Raw genomic sequence first — 11,615 nt, forward strand, 5'->3', positions numbered from 1 at the left:
CATCTGAAATAGCAAGTATACACAGGAAAACAAATCAGTTGATCTCTGGTTTTGGCTCTCTCGGAAGATACTTGCATTATAATTGGGAGATAGCTGAAACTATTGGAGCAGAGCAATCCTTGGATTTGGAATATCTGAGTTTTAAATATGCATTTCAGCCCCATTGCTATTCATGCTTAAAATCGTATTTTTGTTCTTTCTTATTTTTGCCCATTGTCTTCCTAGGCATCTTGTCTTGTAATAAGTGCTTATTAATCAGCAGTGTATATCACTTAATTTCAAGCCAATCTCTAACTACCTGAAATTCAGTTCAACCTCATAGCACATATGAACCCCATCAAATAAAGCACCATTTCTTTCCTATTCTACTCTATTTTTGACGATTCTAAAGCTATACATGATCATATACTCTGTTTACTTTTTCTCTTTAACTGAACTCTCATTTACTACTTTTCAGCACTGGGGGTGGGGGGAATATTTTTTGTATACATCCCAAAGGTTGCATTTATTTTCTTATTGGTAACATCACTGAAGTTTTTTTTTTTTCTTTTTAAGAAAAACATGATGAGCACCCAAAGACATGAAAGGAAACACATTGCAGTTCCTTCACTCTGGAACTGGAGTTAACTTTATCTATTTAAAGAGAAAACAGAATATCTGAAAAAATATCTAAGCCACTGCTCTGCTCTTTTCAAAGTTATTAATACCTGTAATAAAATCTATATTTTGGTATGTTAATCTTTAAACTATCCAGAGTTCCAGTTCCTTGAATTCTGCTTGTCACACTGCCAATTTATATAGTTTCTTTAAGTTTTTTTGAACCCATCCCTTTCTAGTTATAAGTAATGTAAATGGCATCTACATGTTCAACCAACTTAATTAGCATGTGATACATTCCTGCTTCTTAGATTGTCACCAATGTATACAGTGAAAATGAGAGCAGAGGAATTCACTATGTGTAATTTGTAAATATCTAACCCAACTACTAAATCTAGTCTTCTTTGGTTTTCTTTTGTGGTCAGTAGTGAGCAAGAGGGCAGTTCAAAGTGCCTGAAGTAGGCTTCTCCTTTGATTTGCCTAGTGAAGGTTAACTATGTAGGGAGCCTAAAGGTGAGATTTGTCTGACCATAAGCAGATACGAAGAGCTGAGCTGGTCACTTGAGGGCTTCTCTTCAAGGTCAGCGGGAGAAATAGGGAGTAAATCTTCTCTTTCTAAACTGCCTGTCTATAACAGGCCTAATGAATCACTTTCTGTTTCTCCCATTGACCTTAAAGAGAAGCCTCAAGTGACTTGCTTAAGTGTATATGCCTACAACATATGTTGTAAATGTCTGAAGTTGGGTGAGATGAATTCCACACTAACCTCCTAATTTAGATTATTAAATTTAGCCAGCAACTTCATGCATAGCTCCAGGGTATCCAGTAATTAATCTTTTTTTCCAAGTGTTGAAAAATGTACTGTTTTATTTGTTACCTCCCAGTCTTCAAAGCACAGTTCATCTTTAGTTTCCAGCCAGCAAAAAGAATTTAGCAGATACATTTCACTCCAAAAATCATCCCAGCTACTGCTTCCAGACCTGTAGCTCCCACTCCATATCCACATCAGATAGTCAACCAGATTCATGTAGCTAAAGGTCTTTAACTACCAAAGAGCCTGCAGTTTCTGTTTAATGCTTGCATAAGATTCATGGCCTACCTGACAACATAGGTGCATAGCTCTTGCTCAACGGTTACAGCCAGTCATCTTAATCTCACCACACCATCCAGTGTGGTTAAAAGGCTTTTGATTCTATCAAGCCTTGAGTTTGAATAGCTCAACCACACAGTTTGGAAGTAAGGCTCTCAAGCCAACAGCATATCCTTCTGTTGCAAGAGCCATCCTGGGACCAGCAGGGAGACAATGAGCAGGGCTCTGGTGAAATTAACAGGAAGACAGAAACAAAACTATGGATGAACCAGGTAGGAAAACGAAGACCAAGCAAAGATATAAGCTCAGTTAGGCCAGGCCTAAGGAACAAGAAAGAACAGTGGCATAGACAGGCTACAGCCTGAAGCTTGAAAGGCCAGTGATCTAGCAGCTTTGGACATATGCTCCAGATTCCTGAGAGGCATGTGTAGTTCATTTGCAGTCTCATGTGGGCAGAACCACCACCTCTTGTGAAGTCCCTATGATCACAGCAGGACTATTAGCTCCTTCTGAATGGTTGGCTGTAGGATACTGGACAAATTTTTGGATGCAACAGGAAAATGCTAGTGTATAAAAGGTGGATAAGTACTACAGCTATACATTGCTTTGCCTGGAAACAAGGAAGATCCATGGAGAGGCTCAGCTGAGATGGCTGCCAGAGAGAGTTGTTCACAATAGTTTATGAAATGGGACTATCACCCAGACATTAGAGGTCGCGAACAAAACAGGAACAGAAGCAGAGAGGAGTCCGACCTGGACATTAGGAGACATGTGTCATCTTTTTCTAGTAGAGGTCTGTCTCAGCTCAGAATCTGTACATTTTGGCTTGAATCTCCTTCCAGTGCACAGCTGGGATAGCAGCATACTGAACAAAATTAAATCAAAGTCTGAACAAATGCAAATTATATATTTTTGTTATACTCTTATAATAATATACTCCTAACGTTTTCAAAGAATTTTGACAAATAAGAGATCACTGTTTATCAATACAACTTATGGTGGTTTCTGCTTGGCAATACATATGAACAATCTCTTCACTGATTTTTAGGTTTTTTTTGTTTTTCAATTATTCATAATTCCCTACAAATTATGAGAATTTTTTGTTTGTTTATAGAACTACCTCTTAAAAAACAAGACAGGACTCAAAATGTATACCTATGACTTAAACGGTTAATGCTTCTAGTAATAATGTGAGCTTTTTGCCTGGTTAGAATTTTACATAAGCAAATGACACACAATTAAAATAATGCAAATTCCAAACAAACTTTTCATCTGTCTGAAGGAAACATGTTTCCCTCAGCAGCTAGCAGCATATTTGGAAGCAAGACACGCTTGGCTTGTGTGTGTGTGAAAGGAGAAAATGAAAATGTGAATTCTACTACTGCTACTTAACTGCCATCAGACCAGAGCTGTCCAAGCGGGAGGAGCACAATCCACATGTGTGTATCACAGTACCTTTTGGGGCTGTAACTTCTACCGGTATTGGCAATGAAACCCCCATGGAGCAGTGGCAGCAAACCACTTCCACAGAGAAGCAGGAAGGGCTGTTGCCCCCTAGTATGCTGGGATGGTGGATTAACAGGCAGAGTCTGCGTTGGGGCTAGAGGATAGATAGATATATATATATATATGTATACATATATGTATGTATATTTTTTTCTTCATTTTTGCTATAGAATATTATTTTCTTTGACTAGATCTGTCAGTAGTTGTTAGAACCATTCAGCAACAGGAATATACCCCTACTTACATTCAGGCTTATTTATCACACAAATTAAACATCATATCACCACTCTCCTTTTAATTACTATCCCTATTGAAAGCTGCTGGCCTGATTTACAGGAACAGTAAGCAAATGCAAGATTACACAGACTTCATTATGAGCTGTAAGCACCTATGAAAATGAGGCCAACTTTATACTTGGGTATTGCACAACCCAGAGCTAATGAACCAGCCACACTGCTGAACATCTCCTGTATAAAACATTCATGATGAAAACTACACATTGCAGTGTAGAGGCTGATATTTTGAGAGTTTGGGTTTTTTTTGATCACCTACTTTTCCCTGAGCTTTGCAATATCAATGAGCATAGAAAGATGGCAAAAGACAATGACTTTGATTTTTGGTGACTGTGAGCATGAGACTGTTTTATTTTAAATGGTCTTTAACCTATCAGTTTATTTTAATACCAAAATATTGGCACAATTTGCTAAAACACAAATCATGAAGATAGAAAAATTTCTAAATACAGACACACTAAACCAAAATATAAACCTAAATGTGTTTGACAAGAAAGCTAGGTTCTTTTTAAGGTTTTTAACTTTGATTTTAAATGGTGAAAAAATGTTTGCATATATTTTCCAAATTTCCTAACTTCAGATGTCATAATGAAGTCTGCTCTGCTTACTTCTGAAGTCAGGATGTGGCTTATATTATGAACCTTGCCAACCTGCCATTTCATCCTCCTTAAATTCCTGTAGGGCCTGCACAGCTTCAGCATATCTTGCTTTCTCAAACTCCAGCCATGCATGCATTTTTAAAACTAACATATTAGAAGAGGTAGGGAAAATGTCACTTTGCACGACATTCAGCCCTAGTCTAAAATGTCTGAATTCTTCGGAAGCTGATGAAATTTAGACTATACTCTGGCTAAATTTGGCCCATTGTTTTTGTAGAAACACAGGTGACTTGGGTAGTAAATGTGTTAGAAGTTATTCAGAGCTTATAGTTCTGCTTTAGTGTTTGGAAGTCTTACTGTTCATGTCATGCTTGTTGTTTGACATTGAGGAAGTACAAATTTAGAGTCAAAATACCAAATATTCTGTATTATAGTATTTGTAGAACAAGAATATTTTTTTCCAAAATCTAATCCAATGCTGCTTGCAGGACCCTTGAGAAGTGCACCAAGGGATTTATAAATGCAGTTGCAGTTCATACATGCCCAGGAGAACTTAGTGCCGAGCAATGATTAGAGACTATTCCTGTAATCTAATGACCTCCCTGACACTGGCCATGAATGTATTAATAGCGGCAATGTTAATTATGTGTAATGGACTGTACCTCCTCTTTGCTAAATTCAAAACATTACAAAGCACTGATATATTAAAAACTGTTAGGAAGTAATTAATCCATAATTGCATGATGGAAAATAACTAATAGAAATTGTGAAGGAAAGGATAACCTTACCAGAATATTAATGCTTTGCTTTTTAACTATAATATAGTGATTTAATCCACTGGACTACAGCATGTTTTCTGGCATCGATGGGAATTTACAGTAGATTTCAATTAACAAGAGACCTTTTTTCTTGTTCAGCACTGTCAATTAAAACATGAGAAGTATATTAAAAAAAAAAGGTCTAAAACCACAGAGCTTCAGAGTTTAAATAAGCTCCATCTCCTTCATTCATATCAGCATCTTTACATGCTGCAGTATTTTATGTAAATCAGGCTGTATTTGCATCCTCAAAAAAGCCAAAAATTAGACCAGGCTTTGAGCCTAATTGATTGCAATAAAAGATCTGATTATATAAAGACTTGAGCATAATTCACAGAAGCCTGAGAAGGGGCACTCTATCTGCACTCAACTGCTGAAACACAGAAACATGGTATAACCTAAATTGTGATTCCTTTGTAGCATCTGTAGAAAAATATGCCTATAGTCCTTCTGATAATTTAAAAAAATTATCGAGACCTGTGTTTCTCTTTTGAGGAAACCTCAGTCTCTGCTTAACCTCAAAGTACTGGCATAATCCAATACTTGTCCTTCATCAAAAGTGACCCAATTACATTAGGTATTTTTAAACTGAAGATTACCCTTACAGAAAAGATCAGGCTGAAATGTTTTAATTGCATCAATTATCTTAAGTAATTCATTAAAATGTCACAACACTGACAGATTATGCTCTCCAGAGTTCATGTATATGTGATCTTGGTTGCTTTAGTGTTTATTTTGTATCACCCATAATAATTTTACTCAGCAAAGGTGCTTCTGTGTGTATGTAAGCAGAACAACGAAAAATTCATTGTTTCAGGGCGTGTAAAATCTGAAGAACTTGTGTGCAGACCTGAAAACACATTTTTTCTCTTTTATTTTCATTTTTTATGAAAACAAAAATCTCCTAAACAAATCACTCTAAACAAATCTCCTAAACAATCTCCAAATTGTTTAGGAGATTTTTACAAAGATTTTTACAAATCTTTGTAAAAGATTTGTAAAAAGATTTTTACAAAGATTTTACAAATCTTTGTAAAAATCTCCTAAACAAATCATAGAGAAGCCATGAACTATGTAATAATGTAATCTCTCACTCTGCTGTGTATTTACCAATATTCATAGAGAATGTGTTTTCACTGGTTATTCAGTGCTCTATTAATTATTTCAGATTGCAACTAAAGCTTGTTTGAGCTTTAGAGGACACAAGGAAAAAAAGTGGCAGCTTGATTTCCTGGTCTCACCAAAAAAGTAAGACATTCATTCATTAATTTAAATTTCCCATTGCCTACAAACAGTGTAAAGAATAAAAAATCTTCCTGGGTGCTTATTACATCAAAGCCATTCTTATTATGCAGGTTAGAAGAAATAACTTCAGTTAAACTAAATAGACACCTTGTTTATTGATAAGGTCATAAGGTTAGCAAATAGAGGTGTAGGCAAGACTTGTTGAAGACTTGCACTTTGACTAAAAGCAAAGTTAATAAACTAAATCGGTACAATATTAACACTGCATATGTTAAGCAGATTGAAACCCAGTGATAGGGTTTGAAATGTAGTGCTAACTTAGATACAAAGATCATCTGGCACAATTCCCTATGTGCTCTATGAGAATCTAATCAATTGATTTGTTTTCAACTCCTCCCTACAGGAATGAAATCTTCGTCCTGGACTACTTCACATTTTTACTATTGACCTGTTTTTCAGTGACAAGAAGATGAAGAAAGTGGTAAAAAAAGAGGGCAGTCTGCTGGTACAGTGACACTCATTTGGTTAACAGGGCACAGCCCTTACTCACCTCTACGTATAAAACTGTATGTGTAAGACAAGAGTGAAGGGAAATGTTTACTGGAGAGATACCTCTATCCTTGGAAGAAGTGACTGGAAAAAGCCTCCTGTGATCTGGGGATGATCAGATAAACATGTGCTTGTAGTGTTTTGCTCAATAGTCAAAAGAATTACTACGTGTACCAATAGTTTGTGAAAAAAGGAAAACACATAAGAGGGAAACATATAAGAACAGAGAGATTACATTAGTGCAGCTGAGGTAAGAATACAGTTTCACAGAATCATAGAATGGCTTGGGTTGGAAGGGACCTTTAAAGGTCATCTGGTCCCACCTCCCAACCCCAGCAATGAGCAGGGACATCTTCAACTAGAGCAGGTTGCTCAGACCCACATCCAACCTGACCTTGAATGTTTCCAGGGATGGGGCATCTACCACCTCTCTGGGCAACCTGCTCCAGTATTTCACCACCCTCATTGTAAACAATTTCTTCCTTATATCCCGGCTAAATCTACCCTCTTTTAGTTTAAAACCATTACCTCTTGTCCTATTGCTACAGTCCCTGCTAAAAATCTGTCCCCATCTTTCTTATTAGCCCCCTTTAAGTACTGAAAGGCCACAATAAGGTCTCCCCGCAGCCTTCTCTTCTCCAGGCTGAACAACCCCAACTCTCTCAGCCTGTCCTCATAGGAGAGGTGTTCCAGCCCTCTGATCATTTTTGTGGCCCTCCTCTGGACCCACTCCAACCCAGTCCATGTCTTTCCTGTGCTGAGGACCCCAGAGCTGGACGCAGTACTCCAGGTGGGGTCTCACCAGAGCAGAGTAGAGGGGCAGAATCCCCTCCCTAAACCTGCTGGCCACGCTGCTTTTGATGCAGCCCAGGATACAGTTGGCTTCTGGCCTGCGAGCACACATTGCTGGTTCATGTCCAGCTTTTCATCCACCAGTACCCCCAAGTCCTTCTCCACAGGGCTGCTCTGAATCCCTTCATCCCCCAGCCTGTATTGATCCCAGGGGTTGCCCCAATCCAGGTGCAGGACCTTGCACTTGGCCTTGTTGAAGCTCATGAGGTTCACATGGGCCCACTTCTTGAGCTTGTCCAGGTCCTTCTGAATGGTATCCTGTCCCTCAGGCACGTCAACTGCACCACTCATCTTGGTGTCATCTGCAAATTTGCTGAGGGTGCACTTGATGCCGCTGTCTATGTTATTGATGAAGATATTAAACAGTACTGGTCCCAATACGGACCCCTGAGGGACACCACTCATCACTGATCTCCATCTCCAGAGTTTCCACCTCTTGTGTCCACACATGAAGAACTCTGGGGCATGGAAATAGGAGGGGATCAGTGTCTCACAGTCTTTGGGATTAAATGTCATGGACGCTTCTTAGAAACTCCTTAAATTCTGTCTTACAGCCAGTTGGGTTTGTTGTCACAATTATCATTGGTAGGTTGTTCTAAAATCCCACTTCTCTGATCCACAGGACAAGAAGCCCTACTATGGAAAAATGAAGAGATACTGGGGAATTGTGAGGATTTGATCTTTTCAGCTTAATTAAAAAATGACATGATTACAGAGTGCATAAGTATTTTTCTGAGAAATATTTTTGAAAACAACATCATTAGCCTAGTAGATGAAAGCAGAAAAATATTCAAAGGCTGAAAGATAAAGTTGGGCAACATCAAGTACAAAATAACTTATTTTCAATAGTCAAAATAAGTACTGCTTGAAGGACTTTAGCAAATATTTACTTTTTCCCTGAGAAATCATGCTTCAGGGTTCACATTCAAGATATATTATGTAGAAATTAACATGTAGAATATGGGGCCATTGAAACACAGAAGACAGAAGAGAAACAAATCCCAAGGCATGCAAAGGCTCTGAGGCTGAATCAGAAGGCTGAGAGAGAGTTGAGAACAATATTTACCCTGTGAGTTTTCCATAGAACTTAGAAGATATGGGGAAGAAAAAAACCCACTTAAGGAAATTCTTCACTGTCTTCAAAGAAGAACGTAGTTCTGTGTATGGGAGATAAAGGGAAGGACCAAGAAAAAGCTAAGGAAGAGAGTGGGAAAATGCTAAGTTCACAGCTGTGGTATTTCAGTGCAAATCAATGATTAATTCCTAATAATAAATGCAACTTGAAGAGACAGAGATGCGTTTGAGACTTTCAACTTTCTAGACTTGCATTCTTTGCACTCAGCAAAAAGAAAGGGTAATTATTTAACAGGCATATTTTCAGAAGAATTGACATCAATTTCAGATACTTTGCATTAAGGATGTAACTTGTGCTGCCCAGTCCTTAAAGATGTATGTCAAAGCATAATATCATTGTCCAGAAACAAGCCCACAGCTAACCAAAAACATGACTGCATGATTCAGATTATACCAGGCAGCGAAATTAATCTGAGAAAATAGTCTTTGATTTTCCCTGCTTTCACAACCCCTAGTGGAACAATTTTGCTGCTCAGATTTTATTATATCCTATCTATAATTACTAAGCTGTATTTCCAGTTATGTATATAAATATATAAATACTGAATCGTGAGCACATATAAAACAATCTTATACTTATTGAATGATATAATAAGATTGACCACATTATTTGTTTGTTTCAAGGGTTTTGCTTTTATTGTTACTATAAGGTTATATCCCAAAATTATTTTCATTTGAAAATTCTTGGCATAACTTGAAACTGTGATAATCTATTTCACATCAGGATTTCTCCGTTTTTTAAAAGCAGAAGTCTCTGTAAATGAAAGTAACTGAAATTCCCACCTCTTTCACTTCTCTAACTCTCCTCCAAAGACAGACCAAAGACAGACCCATCTTAATGTGTGAGTCATACTTTAAGCAGTTCTCTGACTCCCCAGGGGGTCTTCCCATACTTCTAGTGAAGATGGGCAACACGAGAGAAGGATTTATTTCACTACAGAAAGATGAGGAACACAGGGAATTTACAAGTTTATGATGTATCTTCTGTGAAGAGAGGTAGCATTGTTGGAATCGGTGTCATTAGATATATGATAAAATGAGTAGTATGTATAGTTTGGGGTTTTTTTTCATTAAACACTGCAAAGACACGGACATATGTAACATAGACCACTGTATTTGCAGTATCTGCTTATAAATATATGTGAAATAAGTAGCAAGCTCAGGGGTCTTAAATTGGCTTTAATAATTCCTCCACATTAATGAAATCCTAGAAATTTTACATTATCAGTGAACTACAAGGAGAGTAGAATTTTTATACCATTTTAGATAATACTATATTAAAGCATCTATGCTGCAAAAACCATAGCTGATGAAAAAAACTTCTAGTAGAACTAAGGAGTGTCAGATAAGACTATGCATGCAACTTTTATCTCCAAAAGCAGAAGAGACTCTTGCTTTACAATAACGGAAGGATGGAACTAGAAGAAACCACAGCATCTAATCAGAAATAGGTGCATTTTTTGCTATACACAATCTTTAATTCATTCAGATAGTACATATATCGATATTAGAAGTATTATGTAATCTAAATTGTTCATTCTAGGCAACTGTAAGCAATTCTATGCCTCTCAGAAAATCTGGGTCTATGTTATCTGTTGAAAGTGATATTTTGATTATACTGGCCAAGATTTGGGAAGTTGTTTTATCTAAGAATTCAAACAGATCCCACGTTTTGGAAACCAATAAACATTGGTTTATAGCCATCTTAAGTCATCTTAACCTGTCCAAATTGGTAACATGAAGAACAAAACGAATCAGTGACCATTTGAGTTTGTTATCATTCAGCTGTGTGCTTCTTATGATCAGGAGCAAACTATTTTTGTTTTTATTACATTTCTGCTACTACAGTTAATGAATACAAGCAGCTATTAGTCTAATCATGCTCCAATTGTACATACAACACATGCAGTCATTCACAGAGTGCCATATGGCAAGTCCACATCTAACTAACCTTTTGGACTCAAAGTGTACTAATTATACTTTGCTTTGTAAAGCAAAACGGTGCTTTGGTTGAATTCAAAAACTGCCTGCTGGAAAACTGAGAAAGCTACTGCCAGTGGATCTAGAGTATTTAGTTACATATATGTAAGAAAAAGGAAAGAAGAAAGGAAAGAAGTCTGACCTAACTAGGAGGAACTTCTTATCACCTACAAATAGTGAATGCCTAGTCTAAATTTAATTCTCAGAGTCAAGTACTAAGGGAGATAAAAGGGAAAAAAAGAGAACAAATAGCTTGAAAGCCAACAGCAAGGAACTGCTAAGTTTTAACTTGGAGATAATCAGGTTTCCATAAACACATGAAAGATTCAGTGATCGTACCAGTTGATTTTACTGCTGTCTCTAATATCTGGGAAAGATACTTTTATTAAGCTGATTTTGGCCTTTTTGTGAGAAATGTCTTGGGTATTAAACAAGTATTGGTTCAGTAGTATTATTACTAGCAGCCCGAATGTACTACTGATAACCATCAGCAGTTCAGGGATTAGAAAAGGCAATCTGAGCCTCGCATATGACAAACATCGCACTTTTGCTCAGATAGAAAGGCTGGATAGTGTTTATAAAAGGACTCCTTGCCTCAGACAAACATTAGCAAACTGTTTATGTCATTCATCTAGAATGGGCCTTTTGATATTAGAAAAATCTTACAGGATAATGAAGATTAATAAATGTTATGGCAAACTATTATGGTTTTGTGCCAATTCATTGCAGTCCTGTCAAAAGTCTTGTAACATCATATCGATCTCATATAAAAGACCATCAGGAAAAAATCTGAAAATCACTGATGCTATTGAAATGACAGGTGTTAAAAAAAATCTTGTAACTGACTTATCTATAAAATTAAATTAAATTATATTTTAACATTATTTACAGAAGTTACTATGCTTTTTCATGATCAAAAAGCAACAAACACATTTGGTCAGTAAGAACTTTG

Source organism: Mycteria americana, chromosome 3, assembly GCF_035582795.1.
Source record: "Mycteria americana isolate JAX WOST 10 ecotype Jacksonville Zoo and Gardens chromosome 3, USCA_MyAme_1.0, whole genome shotgun sequence".
Lineage (NCBI taxonomy): Eukaryota > Metazoa > Chordata > Aves > Ciconiiformes > Ciconiidae > Mycteria > Mycteria americana.